Source organism: Lolium rigidum, chromosome 1, assembly GCF_022539505.1.
Source record: "Lolium rigidum isolate FL_2022 chromosome 1, APGP_CSIRO_Lrig_0.1, whole genome shotgun sequence".
Lineage (NCBI taxonomy): Eukaryota > Viridiplantae > Streptophyta > Magnoliopsida > Poales > Poaceae > Lolium > Lolium rigidum.
This window is the reverse complement of record NC_061508.1, coordinates 264979108-264995927: the sequence shown is the minus strand read 5'-3', so window position 1 is coordinate 264995927 and position 16820 is coordinate 264979108.

Sequence of the window (16820 nt, the reverse complement as noted above, 5' to 3'; positions counted from 1 at the left end):
CTTTAAATATCAGGGCTTCTAGTGCATGATTATGTAGTGGCTTTATACATATTTCCAAAGAGAAAATAATGACAAAAATATAGTAGTGGCTTCTAGTGCATGATTATGTGAGTACATTTTCGAAACTTTTATAACATATATTGAACTGCTAACAAATCGTTCTATTCTTTGGAGCATCTACAAAGACATTTTTTTTTCGAAATGGGGTTGCCCCAGCCTCTGCATCAAAATGATACATATGGCCGCTTTATTACTTTATTTTGAGTGAGTGCATGACCTTATTACAAATCAAGTATCATTCATGGTGGATACAAAGATCAACCATTAAAAAAAACAAAACAGCGGGTGCCAGTGATACATCATATTGTGATCCTATGATCAAACCGCCAACCGAACCGACTGTAGAAATCCCGTGCGACCGTCTCCAAACGGTTGCACCCAGACTCCATGGCAGCTCGCTGCTCCTCTGCTTGGATATAAGACCACGTACGGATCCAATGTATGGCCAAGGGAATAACCTGTAAGAAAGAATGAGGTTTACGCTTGTTAAAAATAAAATCATTACGAACATTCCATATAGCCCAAACAATGGCACAAACACCCACCTAATCTGAATTAAATCTTTTTTGGCAATACCGCTTAACCAATTTCCAAAAAGATTTGTAATATTAGAAGGTGGGGATATACTGAACACCAAAAAGATTATGCGCCAAACAGTTTTTGCCAACGGGCATTCAAAGAACAAATGCTGAATGGATTCATCTTTATCACAAAACACACAAGTTTTACTTCCTTCCCAATTCCTTTTAGCGAGATTATCCTTTGTTAGAATTACTTTATGGTGGAGGAACCACATGAATATCTTAATTTTTAAAGGAACCTTTATTTTCCAAATATATTTGCGCAGGTATTTAGTTTGATCATCTAAAAGATCAAGATACATAGATTTAACCGTGAAACCACCAGAGGTAGTAAGTCTCCATACAAAAGTGTCTTTTTCATTAGACAACTGAATATTCATCAGGCGTTCAACTAGTTCTAACCATTGCACCCACTTGTTGGGTGTCAATGCCCTACGAAATGAAATATTCAGTGAATTAGCTCCCAAAACATCAGCAACAACAACTTGTTTTCCGTTGACAATGTTATATAGCGACTCATACTGCTGAGACAAAGGGGTATCTCCTAACCAAACATCCTCCCAAAATCTAATTGAGGTGCCATCACCCACCTTGAAAGTTCCTCTTTTGAAGAACTCTTCTTTCACTTTCATTAGTCCCTTCCAAAAGGGAGAATCAAGCGGTTTTACTGTCACTTGTGACAAACTTTTAGATTGCAAATACTTGTTTCGTAGTAATTCTTGCCAAACCCCTTCTTCATTTAAAAGCTTAAACAACCATTTACTAAGCAAGAATTTGTTTTTGACTTCTAGTACTTCAATTCCTAAACCTCCTTGATCTTTAGGTCAGCAAATTATGTTCCATTTAGTTAGCCTATATTTTCTTTTGTGCCCATCGCTTTGCCAGAAAAAACGTGATCGATAATAGTCTAATCGTTTCCTTACCCCTATAGGTATCTCGAGGAACGATAGCATGAACACCGGTAAACTCGTCAAAACTGAATTTATGAGGATCAATCTATCACCATAAGACAGCAATTTTCCTATCCAACAACTCAACTTTCTTTCACATCTATCCTCAACCGGCTTCCATTCCCCATTTCTAAGTTTTCTGAAATGAATTGGGATACCTAAGTATTTAAAAGGGAACATTCCCAGGTCACATCCAAAAAGAAGGCGATAGTCCTCCTCCACATCCTTAGCATCGCCAAAACAAAAAAGCTCACTTTTGTGAAAATTAATTTTTAGACCGGAAAATTGTTCAAACATACATAAGATTAGCTTCATATTTAAGGCTTTTTCCAAATCGTGTTCCATAAAAAGAATGGTGTCGTCCGCGTACTGTAGAATTGAGACACCACCATCCACAAGATGAGGAATGAGTCCCTCGACCTGACCATCCTCCTTAGCTCTATTAATGATAATAGCTAGCATGTCGGCGACAATATTAAATAAAATTGGCGATAAAGGATCTCCTTGTCTAAGACCTTTCTTCGTTTGAAAATAATGTCCAATGTCATCATTCACCCTAATGCCGACACTCCCTCTACTCACAAAATCTTGGATGCATTTACACCACTTCGGATCGAAACCTTTCATTCGCAAAGCTTGTTGTAAGAAATCCCAATTAACTTTATCATACGCTTTTTCAAAATCTAACTTCAGAAGAACACCATTCATTTTTTTCCTTTGAAGTTCGTGAATGGTTTCATGGAGGACAACGACTCCCTCTAAAATGTGGCGCCCTGGCATGAACGCAGTTTGTGTCGGTCTGACCACCTTGTGTGCGACCTCTGTGACACGGTTCGTGCCCACCTTAGTAAAATTTTTAAAACTTACATTTAAAAGACATATTGGCATATATTGTTGGATCTGAATCGCATTTTCTTTCTTAGGAAGCAAAATGATCGTTAAGATGAAATAGAGGAAGATCACCCTCCTGAAACGCTGCAAACATGGCCATGAGGTCTGTTTTGATCACGTCCCAAAATTTTTGATAAAATTCAGCGGGAAAACCATCCGGTCCCGACGCCTTATTTTTCGCCATTTGCATAATAGCAGCGTATACTTCCTATTCGGTAAAGTTGGCTATGAGAATTTTATTCTCTTCATCCGACAGCTGAGGAATTTCGGCCTTGTCCGATTCTCTCATAGCAAAAAGATTTGGGCTCGGAGCTCCGAATAGGTTTTTATAGTATTCTGAAATATACACTTTCAAATTTTCTTGACCAACGATCGTACCTTCTTCTTGTTCTAGTTGGAATATTTTTTTCCTCCTATGTTTACCATTGGCAATAAGGTGAATTTTTTTAGTATTATTACCTCCTTCCTGAATATATTTGACTTTAGCTCTTTGGGCCCATTTCGATTCTTCCTCACGACGCAGCTTGGCTAAGCTATCTGTAGAGACTTTTAGTTCTGCACGCTCTAAAGCACTAAGAGGCATAGTCTCAGCCTTCTTATCTAGAAAGTCAATCAACAACAAAAGTCTCTCTTTTCTTTTTTATAAACACTACTAAGGTTTTTTGCCCACCCTCTAAGGTAACTCCTAAGATGACGGATTTTATTTTGCCATACCTCCATAGGACTATTCCCATGCTGTATAGAATTCCACTCCCTTGCAATGACATAGGCACTGCTAGATCGATGATGGCTGGATGTTTAGTTTGACATACTAGGAGAAAGCTTAATATGGTGTTGCCTATGAGCTTGCAAAAGCTGCTAGCGTTTCTGGTGCTTGTAATTTTTGGTTGGCAGACTTTCCGCATGTTCTGGCTGAACTGGCCCAGTGCGATGCTGTAAACATTGTGCATGATTAAATATATGAGCATGTCCCCAAAAAATGCGTCTTGCAAATTAGATTTGGTTATATTCTGAGAATATATGTGTTGAAATTGTTTTTGTATTAAAATAGTATTAATTGTAATAATCACTCGTCAATTTTCGTTTGGATATATACCTTCATATTGTTTAATTTGTCTGTTTAGAGTTCTGCTTTGTATCATTGTATGTATGAAGTATCATGTACCAATTTATCTAGTACTAGAAAATCATGAAGAAAGTAAAACATTGAAATCTAGTTATGAGATAAAAAAGAAGGCAAACTGAACATTGATATAGTTAAGCATCCAATATGAACTAGCTACTATTTATAGCTATATTTGTCTTTTTTTGTTTCTAGGGTCATGTTTGAAATTTAAAATTGCATTGGCGAGGATATTAAAAACCAAATAATAACCATGGACCTAGGATTCGGGGGGTAAGTTAGACACATCGAGAGCTGATCTCAGTCGGTCTTCCTATATCGGGTAGCAACCAAAACCCGCATTCCAGTGAGCACCGACCCGGCTGACCCACGACTAGGTCTCATGATGGCGAGATTGGGCGCAAGTGTAGACGAACTGACTGATGTCTACGCACGCTTTTATTCCTGTAGACAGTGTTGGGCCTCCAAGAGCAGAGGTTTGTAGAACAGCAACAAGTTTTCCTTAAGTGAATCACCCAAGGTTTATCGAACTCAGGGAGGTAGAGGTCAAAGATATCCCTCTCAAGCAACCCCGCAATTATGATACAAGAAGTCTCTTGTGTCCCCAACACAGCTAATACACTTGTCAGATGTATAGGTGCACTAGTTCGGCGAAGAGATAGTAAGATGCAAGTGATATGGATGAATATGAGTGGTAATAGCAATCTGAAATAAAGATGGCAGCAAGCAAACATGTAACAGAACTTGTTGAAAACGGTGTTTCACTACTTAGAAACAAGGCCTAGGGATCATACTTTCACTAGTGGACTCTCTCAACAATGATCACATAAATAAATAACTTCTCTTCACTTGTGCTACTTCAAACACTCTCTTGTTGGATAACAAACACCATTCATTGTGTAGGGCTACAAGAGCACCCTCAAGCCGGAGTAAACAAGCTCCACAACTTCATAAAGGAATCACACACGATGCGCACACTGTCACCGTCACACCATGGAGTGAATCCGGAGTTCATATTAAAGTAACATCTAGAGTGCATAGTAATAGTTAACTTCATAATCTATAAGAGATCACAATCATAACCTACGCCAAGTACTACATGATGCACACACTGTCAACATTACATCATGGAGGAGGAATAGACTACTTTAATAACATCACTAGAGTAGCACATAGATTAATAGTGATACAAAGTTCATGATCTCATAAAGATCACACCATGGGAGAGAGAGATGAACCACATAGCTATCGGTAGAGCCCTCAGCCTCGGGGGAGAACTACTCCCTCCTCATCATGGAGACAGCGATGGCGATGAAGATGGCGGTGATGTCGATGGAGATGACTCCGGGGGCAAGTCCCCGTCCCGGCGGCGTGCCGGAACAGAGACTTCTATCCCCCGAAACTGACTTTCGCGATGGCGGCGGCGTCCCTGGAGTCTTTCTGGAGTTTCGTCAATTGGTATCGGGTTTTTAGGTCACGGGGGGTTTTATAGGCGAAGAGGCGGAGTCGGAGGGGCAACAGGGCTCCCTCACCACATGGCGGTGATACGTCTCAAACGTATCTATAATTTCTTATGTTCCATGCTACTTTTATGACAATACTCACATGTTTTATACACACTTTACATCATTATTATGCATTTTCCGACACTAACCTATTGACGAGATGCCGAAGAGCCAGTTGATGTTTTCTGCTGTTTTTGGTTTCAGAAATCCTACAAAGGAAATATTCTCGGAATTGGACGAAATCAACGCCCAGGGTCTTATTTTTCCACGGAGCTTCCAGAAGACCGAAGAGCATACGAAGTGGGGCCACGAGGCGGCCAAACCATAGGGCGGCGCGGCCAGGGAGGGGCCCACGCCGGCCTATGGTGTGGGCCCCTCGTCAGCCCTCCGACTCTGCCCTTCCGCCTACTTATACTCTCCGTCGCGAAAACCCTATTACCGAGAGCCACGATACGGAAAAAGTTCCAGAGACGCCGCCGCCAATCCCATCTCGGGGGATTCAGGAGATCGCCTCCGGCACCCTGCCGGAGAGGGGAATCATCTCCCGGAGGTCTCTACATCACCATGATCGCCTCCGGACTGATGTGTGAGTAGTTCATCCTTGGACTATGGGTCCATAGCAGTAGGTAGATGGTTGTCTTCTCCTCATTGTGCTATCATGTTAGATCTTGTGAGCTGCCTAACATGATAAAGATCATCTATTTGTAATGCTACATGTTGTGTTTGTTGGGATCCGATGAATATGGAATACTATGTCAAGTTGATTATCAATCTATCATATATGTGTTGTTTATGTTCTTGCATGCTCTCCGTTGCTAGTAGAGGCTCTGGCCAAGTTGATACTTGTAACTCCAAGAGGGAGTATTTATGCTTGATAGTGGGTTCATGCCTCCATTGAATGCAGGACAAGTGACGGAAAGTTCTAAGGTTGTGGATGTGTTGTTGCCACTAGGGATAAAACATCAATGCTTTGTCTAAGGATATTTGTGTTGATTACATTACGCACCATACTTAATGCAATTGTACTGTTGTTTGCAACTTAATCATCTGGAAGAAGTGCGGATGCTAACCTCGAAGGTGGACTTTTAGGCATAGATGCATGCTGGATAGCGGTCTATGTACTTTGTCGTAATGCCCTGATTAAATCTCATAGTAGTCATCGTGATATGTATGTGCACTGTTATGCCCTCTCTATTTGTCAATTGCCCAACTGTAATTTGTTCACCTAACATGCTATTTCTTATCGGAGAGACACCACTAGTGAACTGTGGACCCCGGTCCATTCTTTTACATCTGAAATACAATCTACTGCAAACTCTGTTCTCTACTGTTCTTCGCAAACAAACATCATTTTCCACACCATACGTTTAATCTTTTATTTACAGCAAGCCGGTGAGATTGACAACCTCACTGTTAAGTTGGGGCAAAGTATTTTGATTGTGTTTGCAGGTTCCACGTTGGCGCCGGAATCCCTGGTGTTGCGCCGCACTACACTTCGTCACCAACAACCTTCACGTGGCCCTTGACTCCTACTGGTTCGATAACCTTGGTTTCTTACTGAGGGAAAACTTGCTGCTGTACGCATCACACCTTCCTCTTGGGGTTCCCAACAGACGTGTGTCTCACACGCCATCAAGCAATTTTTCTGGCGCCGTTGCCGGGGAGATCAAGACACGCTGCAAGGGGAGTCTCCCACATCCAATCTCTTTACTTTGTTTTTGTCTTACTTTACTTTATTTTATTTACTGTTTTGTTTGTTCTCTATATCAAAAATACAAAAAAATTAGTTACTTGCTTTATTTTATTTACTGTCATGTTTGCGTTCTTTATATTAAAAACACAAAAAAATTAGTTACTTGCATTTACTTTATTTACTTTGCTTTATTTACTACTGTTAAAATGAATACTCCTGAGAATACTAAGTTGTGTGACTTCACTAGCACAAATAATAATGATTTTATATGCACACCTATTGCTCCACCTGCTACTACAACAGAATTTTATGAAATTAAACCTGCTCTACTAAATCTTGTTATGAGAGAGCAATTTTCTGGTGTTAGTTCTGATGATGCTGCTGCCCATCTTAATAATTTTGTTGAACTTTGTGAAATGCAAAAGTATAAGGATGTAGATGGTGATATTATAAAATTGAAATTGTTTCCTTTCTCCTTAAGAGGAAGAGCTAAAGATTGGTTGCTATCTTTGCCTAAAAATAGTATTGATTCATGGACTAAATGTAAGGATGCTTTCATTGGTAGATATTATTCTCCTGCTAAAATTATATCTTTGAGAAGTAGCATAATGAATTTTAAGCAATTGGATAATGAGCATGTTGCCCAAGCATGGAAAAGAATGAAATCTTTGGTGAAGAATTGCCCTACCCATGGACTGACTACTTGGATGATCATCCAAACCTTTTATGCAGGATTGCTTTTTTCTTCGCAGAACCTATTGGATTCAGCTGCTGGAGGTACTTTTATGTCCATCACCTTAGGCGCAGCAACAAAGCTTCTTGATGATATGATGATCAGTTACTCTGAATGGCACACTGAAAGGGCTTCACAAGGTAAGAAGGTAAATTCTGTTGAAGAAACCTCCTCCTTGAGTGATAAGATTGATGTGATTATGTCTATGCTTGTGAATGGTAGATCTAATGTTGATCCTAATAATGTTCCTTTAGCTTCATTGGTTGCTCAAAAAGAGCATGTTGATGTGAACTTTATTAAAATTAATAATTTCAACAACAATGCTTATAGGAATAATTCTGGTAACAACTATAGGCCATATCCTTCTAATAATGGTAATGGTTATGGTAATTATTATGGTAATTCTTACAACAATAATAGGAGTGTACCCTCTGGTCTTGAAGTCATGCTTAAAGAATTTATTAGTACACAAACTGCTTTTAACAAATCTGTTGAAGAAAAGCTTGGTAAAATAGATATTCTTGCTTCTAAGGTTGATAGTCTTGCCGCTGATGTTGATCTTTTAAAATTGAAATTTATGCCTAAAGAAGATAAATATATTAAGTCATTTTCTACAGCAAACGCCATCCAAGTTAGAATTAATGAAAATATTAGATTGATGGCTGAATTGCATGCTAGGTGGGAAAGAGAAGAAAAACTAGCTAAAGAGAATAATGTAGCTAAAGTTTGACTATTACCACAACTAGTAATGTTGATGCTTCACATGTTGCTAAACCTCCTACTATCAATGGTAAAATAATTGGTGTTGGCAATGTTTCTACTCCTAGTGCAGAGCGTGCAAAATTGCCTGAAACTGATAAAATTGCTGAAATTTTTCAAAATATTGGGGATAATGATCCCAGTGCTGTAGATCATAATGGTTTAGATTTTGATGATTTTCATATCTCTGAAGTTATTAAGTTCTTACAAAAACTTGCTAGAAGTCGTAATGCTAGTGCTATAAATTTGGCCTTTACAAAACATATTACAAATGCTCTCATAAAAGCTAGAGAGGATAAATTAAAACTTGAAACTTCTATTCCTAGGAAGTTAGAAGATGGTTGGGAGCCCATCATTAAGATGAAGGTCAATGATTTTGATTGTAATGATTTATGTGATCTTGGTGCAAGTATTTCTGTTATGCCTAAGAAAATCTATGATATGCTTGACTTGCCACCATTGAAAAATTGTTATTTGGATGTTAATCTTGCTGATAATGCTATAAAGAAACCTTTGGGGAGGATTAATAATGTTCGCATTACGGTTAACAATAACCTTGTCCCCGTTGATTTTGTTGTCTTGGATATTGAATGCAATGCATCTTGTCCCGTTATTTTGGGAAGACCTTTTCTTCGAACTGTTGGTGCTATCATTGATATGAAGGAAGGGAATATTAAGTATCAATTTCCTCTCAAGAAAGGTATGGCACACTTCCCTAGAAAGATAATGAAGTTACCTTATGATTCTATTATTAGAACAAACTACGATGTTGATGCTTCATCTCTTGATGTCACTTGATTCACACTTTCTGCGCCTAGCTGAAAAGCGTTAAAGAAAAGCGCTTATGGGAGACAACCCATTATTTTACTTCTGCACTTTTGTTTTATATTTGAGTCTTGGAACTTGTTACTACTGTAGCAACCTCTCCTTATCTTTATTTTATTGCATTGTTGTGCCAAGTAAAGTCTTTGATAGTAAGGTTGATACTAGAATTGGATTACTGCGCAGAAACAGATTTCTTGCTGTCACGAAATTGAGTAGCCCCGTCTGTAGGTAACTCAGAAAAATCTGCCGATTTACGTGCGTGATCCTCAGATATGTACGCAACTTTCATTCAATTTGATCTTTTTCATCTGAGCAAGTTAAGTGCCCCTGAAAAATTCGTCTTTACGAACTGTTCTGTTTTGACAGATTCTGCCTTTTATTTCGCATTGCCTGTTTTGCTATGTTGGATGGATTTCTTTGTTCCATTAACTTTCAGTAGCTTTGTGCAATGTCCAGAAGTGATAAGAATGATTATGTCACCTCTGAATATGTGAACTTTCGATTATGCACTAACCCTCTAATGAGTTGTTTTGAATTTGGTGTGGAACTCTAAGCTTGGGGATGCCCCCGTGGTTCATCTCTGCATATTTCAAGAAGACTCAAGCATCTAAGCTTGGGGATGCCCAAGGCATCCCCTTCTTCATCGACAACTTATCAGGTCACCTCTAGTGAAACTATATTTTTATTCCGTCACATCTTATGTGCTTTACTTGGAGCGTCTGGTATGCTTTTATTTTTGTTTTTGTTTGAATAAAATCGGATCCTAGCATTCCTTGTGTGGGAGAGAGACACGCTCCGTTGTTTCATATGAACAACTGGTGTTCTTAGCTTTACTTTTAATGTTCATGGCGAAGGTTGAAAGCTGCTTCGTTCATTGTTATATGGTTGGAAACAGAAAATGCTTCATGTGGTAATTGGTATAATGTCTTGAATAAGTTGATACTTGGAAATTGTTGTGCTCAAATAGATCATGTTTAAGCTCTTGCATCATGTACTTTGTACCCATTAATGAAGAACTACCATAGAGCTTGTTGAAATTTGGTTTGCATGATTGGTCTCTCTGAAGTCTAGATATTTTCTGGTTAAGGTGTTTGAACAACAAGGAAGACAGTGTAGAGTCTTATAATGCTTGCAATATGTTCTTATGTAAGTTTTGCTGTACTGGTTCATACTTGAGTTTGCTTCAAACAACCTTGCTAGCCAAAGCCTTGTATTGAGAGGGATTACTTCTCGTGCATCCAAATCCTTGAGCCAAAAACTATGCCATTTGTGTCCGCCATACCTACCTATTACATGGTATTTCTCTGCCATTCCAAAGTAAATTACTTAAGTGCTACCTTTAAAACTTCATTCCTTGTCTTTGCAATATATAGCTCATGGGAAAATAGCCTTAAAAACTATTGTGGTATTGAATATGTTACTTATGTATCTTATTTCTTATAAGTTGCTTGTTGAGCGGTAACCATGTTTACAGGGACGCCATCAACTATTACACCTTTGTTGAATATCCTGTGAGTTGCTATGCATGTTCGTCTTGTGTGAAGTAAGGGTGATTTATCATGATCAAATGGTTTGAGTATGCATATTGTTAGAGAAGAACATTGGGCCGCTAACTAAAACCATGAATCATGGTGGAAGTTTCAGTTTCATTAATCCTCAATCTCTTATGAGAATATTATCTGTTGTTGAATGCTTATGCATTATAGAGGAGTCCATTATCTGTTGTCTATGTTGTCCCGGTATGGATGTCCTAAGTTGAGATCTATCAAAAACGAGAAATCAAATGCGATCTATCTCCTTGGACCTTTGTACAGGCGGCATAGAGGTACCCCTTTGTGACACTTGGTTGAAACATATGTTATGCAATGATAATCCATGTAAATCCAAACTAATTAGGACAAGGTGCGAGCACTATTGGTACTCTATGCATGAGGCTTGCAACTTATAGGATGTCTTATGCATAACACATATGAATTATTACTACCGTTGACAAAATTGTTTCTATGTTTTCAAATTGAAAAGATCTAGCACAAAAATAGTAATCCATGCTTCCCTCTGCGAAGGGCCATTCTTTTACTTTATGTTGAGTCAGTTTACCTACTTCTTTCTATCTTAGAAGCAAACACTTGTGTCAACTGTGTGCATTGATTCCTACATACTAGCTTATTTGCATTCATCATATTACTTTGTGTTGACAATTATCCATGAGATAAACATGTTGAAGTTGAAAGCAACCGCTGAAACTTATATCTTCCTTTGTGTTGCTTCAAAGCTTTCTACTAAGAATTTATTGCTTTATGTGTTAACTCCTATGCAAGTCTTATAGATGCTTGTCTTGAAAGTACTATTCATGAAAAGTCTTTGCTATATGATTCAGTTGTTTAATCATTGTCTTTACCATTGCTTCGAATCACTTCATTCATCTCATATGCTTTACAATAGTATTGATCAAGATTATGATAGCATGTCACTTCGAAATTATCCTTGTTATCGTTTACCTACTCGAGGGCGAGTAGGAACTAAGCTTGGGGATGCTTGATACGTCTCAAACGTATCTATAATTTCTTATGTTCCATGCTACTTTTATGACAATACTCACATGTTTTATACACACTTTACATCATTATTATGCATTTTCCGACACTAACCTATTGACGAGATGTCGAAGAGCCAGTTGTTGTTTTCTGCTGTTTTTGGTTTCAGAAATCCTACAAAGGAAATATTCTCGGAATTGGACGAAATCAACGCCCAGTGTCTTATTTTTCCATGGAGCTTCCAGAAGACCGAAGAGCATACGAAGTGGGGCCACGAGGCGGCCAAACCATAGGGCGGCGCGGCCAGGGAGGGGCCCGCGCCGGCCTATGGTGTGGGCCCCTCATCAGCCCTCCGACTCTGCCCTCCCGCCTACTTATACTCTCCGTCACGAAAACCCTATTACCGAGAGCCACAATACGGAAAAAGTTCCAGAGACGCCGCCGCCGCCAATCCCATCTCGGGGAATTCAGGAGATTGCCTCCGGCACCCTGCCGGAGAGGGGAATCATCTCCCGGAGGTCTCTACATCACCATGATCGCCTCCGGACTGATGTGTGTGTAGTTCATCCTTGGACTATGGGTCCATAGAAGTAGCTAGATGGTTGTCTTCTCCTCATTGTGCTATCATGTTAGATCTTGTGAGCTGCCTAACATGATCAAGATCATCTATTTGTAATACTACATGTTGTGTTTGTTGGGATCCGAAGAATATGGAATACTATGTCAAGTTGATTATCAATCTATCATATATTTGTTGTTTATGTTCTTGCATGCTCTCCGTTGCTAGTAGAGGCTCTGGCCAAGTTGATACTTGTAACTCCAAGAGGGAGTATTTATGCTCGATAGTGGGTTCATGCCTCCATTGAATGCGGGACGAGTGACGAGAAAGTTCTAAGGTTGTGGATGTCGTTGTTGCCACTAGGGATAAAACATCAATGCTTTGTCTAAGGATATTTGTGTTGATTACATTACGCACCATACTTAATGCAATTGTCACGTTGTTTGCAACTTAATGCTTGGAAGGGTGCGGATGCTAACTCTGAAGGTGGACTTTTTAGGCATAGATGCATCTTTGGATAGCGGTCTATGTACTTTGTCGTAATGCCACGATTAAATCTCATAGTAGTCATCGTGATATGTATGTGCATTGTTATGCCCTCTCTATTTGTCAATTGTCCAACTGTAATTTGTTCACCCAACATGCTATTTCTTATCAGAGAGACACCACTAGTGAACTGTGGATCCCGGTCCATTCTTTTACATCTGAAATACAATCTACTGCAAACTCTGTTCTCCACTGTTCTTCGCAAACAAACATCATTTTCCACACCATACGTTTAATCCTTTGTTTACAGCAAGCCGGTGAGATTGACAACCTCACTGTTAAGTTTGGGCATAGTATTTTGATTGTGTTGTGCAGGTTCCACGTTGGCGCCGGAATCCCTGGTGTTGCGCCGCACTACACTCCGACACCAACAACCTTCACGTGGCCCTTGAATCCTAATGGTTTGATAACCTTGGTTTCTTACTGAGTGAAAACTTGCTGCTGTACGCATCACACCTTCCTCTTGGGATTCCCAACAGACGTGTGTCTCACGCGCCATCAGGCGGCGTGGCCAGGGTGGGACCCCCGCCCTCTATGGTGTGGGTCCCCATTGGCCCTCCTCCGGCTCTCCTTCGGTGTTCTGGAACATTCCGGGGAAAATAAGGCCTTGGGCTTTTGTTTCGTCGAATTCCGAGAATATTGCCCGAACAGCCTTTCTGGAACCAAAAACAGCAGAAAACATGAACTGGCACTTCGACATCTTGTTAATAGGTTAGTTCCGGAAAATGCATAAAAACATTATAAAGTGTGAGCAAAACATGTAGGTATTGTCATAAAACTAGCATGGAACATCAGAAATTATAGATACGTTGGAGACGTATCACTGACACACGCCATCAAGGACTGGAGCGAGGCGTCCCGTCAAAATGGGAGATCTTGTAGTTCTGCAAAATCACATCGCATCATTTATTGACATCTATGTCATGGTAGATGACACAACTTTTGGTTCGAAGCTATTAGTACGTCATACATTCGATCTGAATTATCGGATTGAAGTACTTGTCGCTTTTTTGCCCTAGAGATTTAGGTTTATCGAATCCTTGGGAAAAATACTTTTGGTGTGTAAGATCACTCGAACAAGAACCATGAAGTGTATTGTTTCCTTCAAATATGTTTAATGCATATGTATGTTTCCTCTGACAACGGGCGGAGCCAGGAAAATTCTATAAGGGGGGCCAACCAAACAAGACAACTTTCGTTCCAAAAAAATTCCAAGATTTTATTTTTAAACGACTGGTACTTTTTCACTGATTATAATATGCACTGCAATTTTTTTGTGATGAACTATCGAAACAAAAGCGGGTGTTGCATGCCTACAAGAAGAGGTAGGAGCCTAGGATGGGTCGGTAGCTTCCTTGTTATTATGCATTGATTTGAAATAGAAATGCTGTGTTTGGATGCGGTGAATTGGGCGTAGAATTGAATTGGAATGAAAATTCCAAATCTAAGGTAGAAATGAATTGGCACCCAATTCAAATTCTTTTGTTTGGGTGTGCTCGAAATTTGTTGTTGGAATTAAAAAGTGTATTCAATTTCAATTCTTGTTTGGATGTACAAACCATGGAATTGGTTGTTTTCATAAGTTTGGACAGTATAAACTTATGCGCATGTACAAAATATAGCATGTATGTATTAGAAGGACATCAATCTTGTTAATTTCTGCAGAAAAAAAATTAGAACAACACTAGCCAAATATTTTGCACAGAGAAGAAATAGACTGAAGACGCCATGGCTGGCCGTCGGGTCGAGTGGCAGGGCAGGGGCGGACGCCGTCGCTGCATCCGGGCGGTTTTGGCCGGGGGACAGCGGCCGGGCGGGGAGGTCGCTGCATCCGTGCGGAGGGCATCAGACCAGGGGGCGCCGTCGCTGCATCTGGCCGGAGGGTGGTTATGGCCGGGCGGAGGGCGGCTGGGCGGGGAGGCCGGGCGGAGGGCAGGTGGTCGAACGGCTGGCGGAGGGCAGGAGGACGAACGGCGGGCGGGTGGGGAAGACATGGCGCGGCGCCAGCGGCCGGCGACATACTGGGGAGGAGGGCGTCGCTCGCTAGTTCATCTGTCACGCGCTTGTTTCGTTTAGGAAGAAAGCCTGTACCTCTTCGGGATGGGCAATTCCACACAAATTCAGAGGTTGTGACCTCCGAATTAGACACAGTAGAAAATGACTCCCGGCGGGTGCGGGATGGAATTGCTTCCGGTTTCCAGACTACAATTCTACGCGCATCCAAACGGCTGAATTTGAGGCTTAAATTCCAATTCCACGATTCCATGTCTAATTCATTACATCCAAACACAGTGAAGAGTTGTCAGGATGCATTATTTCTAGGATTCTCCGTGAACACATACTTTTATCGTCTATATCGTAACTATGGGCCACAGTTGGTAGAATGCAAATCTCTTAAGGCAATAAATCCAGGTATATTAAGGGCACGGGGTGATGTCAGCCTTCCCTTAGAGATATCATGTCAGATTTTTGCTTAGTTGGAGGAGAGAGAATGAAGAGAGAGAAGGTTATCTTCCCTTAGCTAAGGCATAAATATAAGGAAAGACTATTTTCTCCATTGTATCACATATGTCTTGCCTTAGCAACAAATTTCCTACCAAAATTTAATTATTCATATTAATTGCTAGAGATAGCTGTAAAAGATAATGCATTGTATTACTTATATCTAATGCCTTCTCTAGCTGATGTGGCGAGGTAAGGGAAGACATGCCTTCTCTACCATTGTACATGTCCTAATAGCCGCATATGTATGGGTGATGCAAAAATGGAAACCCGCCACGGGGAATCCATAAAAATGATGGATGGAAAAAATATCTCACTGATTGGTCGTTGGATGATTCCACACACCACTGACATGCAAAATAAAATTACGCCAAGCTACTTGCTTCAGGGGGCGGCATGGGGTCTGAAAAATACTATTAAAAAGCGGATATTTTTGGACGACACGAGTTGTAGTCGTCTGCAAAATTATTTTGGCCGGCGGATGGGCATTTCCAGCGTCCAACAAAGCCAGCACATAGAATTTCGCCGTGCTAGAGGGCATGCCTGCGGAAAAATATGGCATGATCATCGAAAGGCAAGCCCGGCACTATGTAATGTCACCGTAAGACAGACATTTAGCATTGCACAGTTCATTGTGAGCGTCGTCAAAACCTGGGCCAAAACTGGAGAATAGTGAAGCACGTCCACGTCCCGCTAATTTGTCAACAATGTCGTGCTATACGGTCCTAATGTGTTCAGGGGGCTCGGAACTGGAGGTTATGCATGGTTTGTTTATGCGCCTTATGTGTGTGTGTACATACGCGGCCCAAATAGATGTCGCACTGTTCTGGAGCCTATAAACAAACCCTAATCTCCACTTCTTAGCCATGCTTGCTATATAATAGATGGAAAATTAGTGCCCACTGCCCACTCCCCACTCCATATGCCACCACACCGCAGTCACCGGTGGTTACTCCTAGTAGCCAAGACAAACCCTAGATCAGAGGAAAAATAGATCTCACTAAATTCCATCTTTGCTACTAACCACCCTCCTCACTCTAGTCGTGACAAGGAGATGAAGGGAAATTTGTAGATTTGAAGGATGTCCATGTCGGGTGCCACCTCCCGATTCGAAGGTATGGTCTTCAACTTTCCTCTAGACCGTGTAGCATCTTATTCTTGTTCTTATTCGTTGACCTCCGCTTCCACCATCCTGTTCTTATCTAATCGATCTGATGCACCTTTCAGATCCAAGCGTGCGTGGAGAATGTCCGGCAGCACCACTAGTAGGGAAAAGCCTACCAGTCGCGGGCCCTGGCCCATGATGCGTGTAGTTGACACGTCCGTTGGGAACCCCAAGAGGAATGTGTGATGCGCACAGCGGCAAGTTTCCCTCAGTAAGAAACCAAGGTTTAATCGAACCAGTAGGAGGCAAGAAGCACGTTGAAGGTTGATGGTGGCGGGATGTAGTGCGGCGCAACACCAGAGATTCCGGCGCCAACGTGGAACCTGCACAACACAACCAAAGTACTTTGCCCCAACGAAACAGTGAGGTTGTCAATCTCACCGGCTTGCTGTAA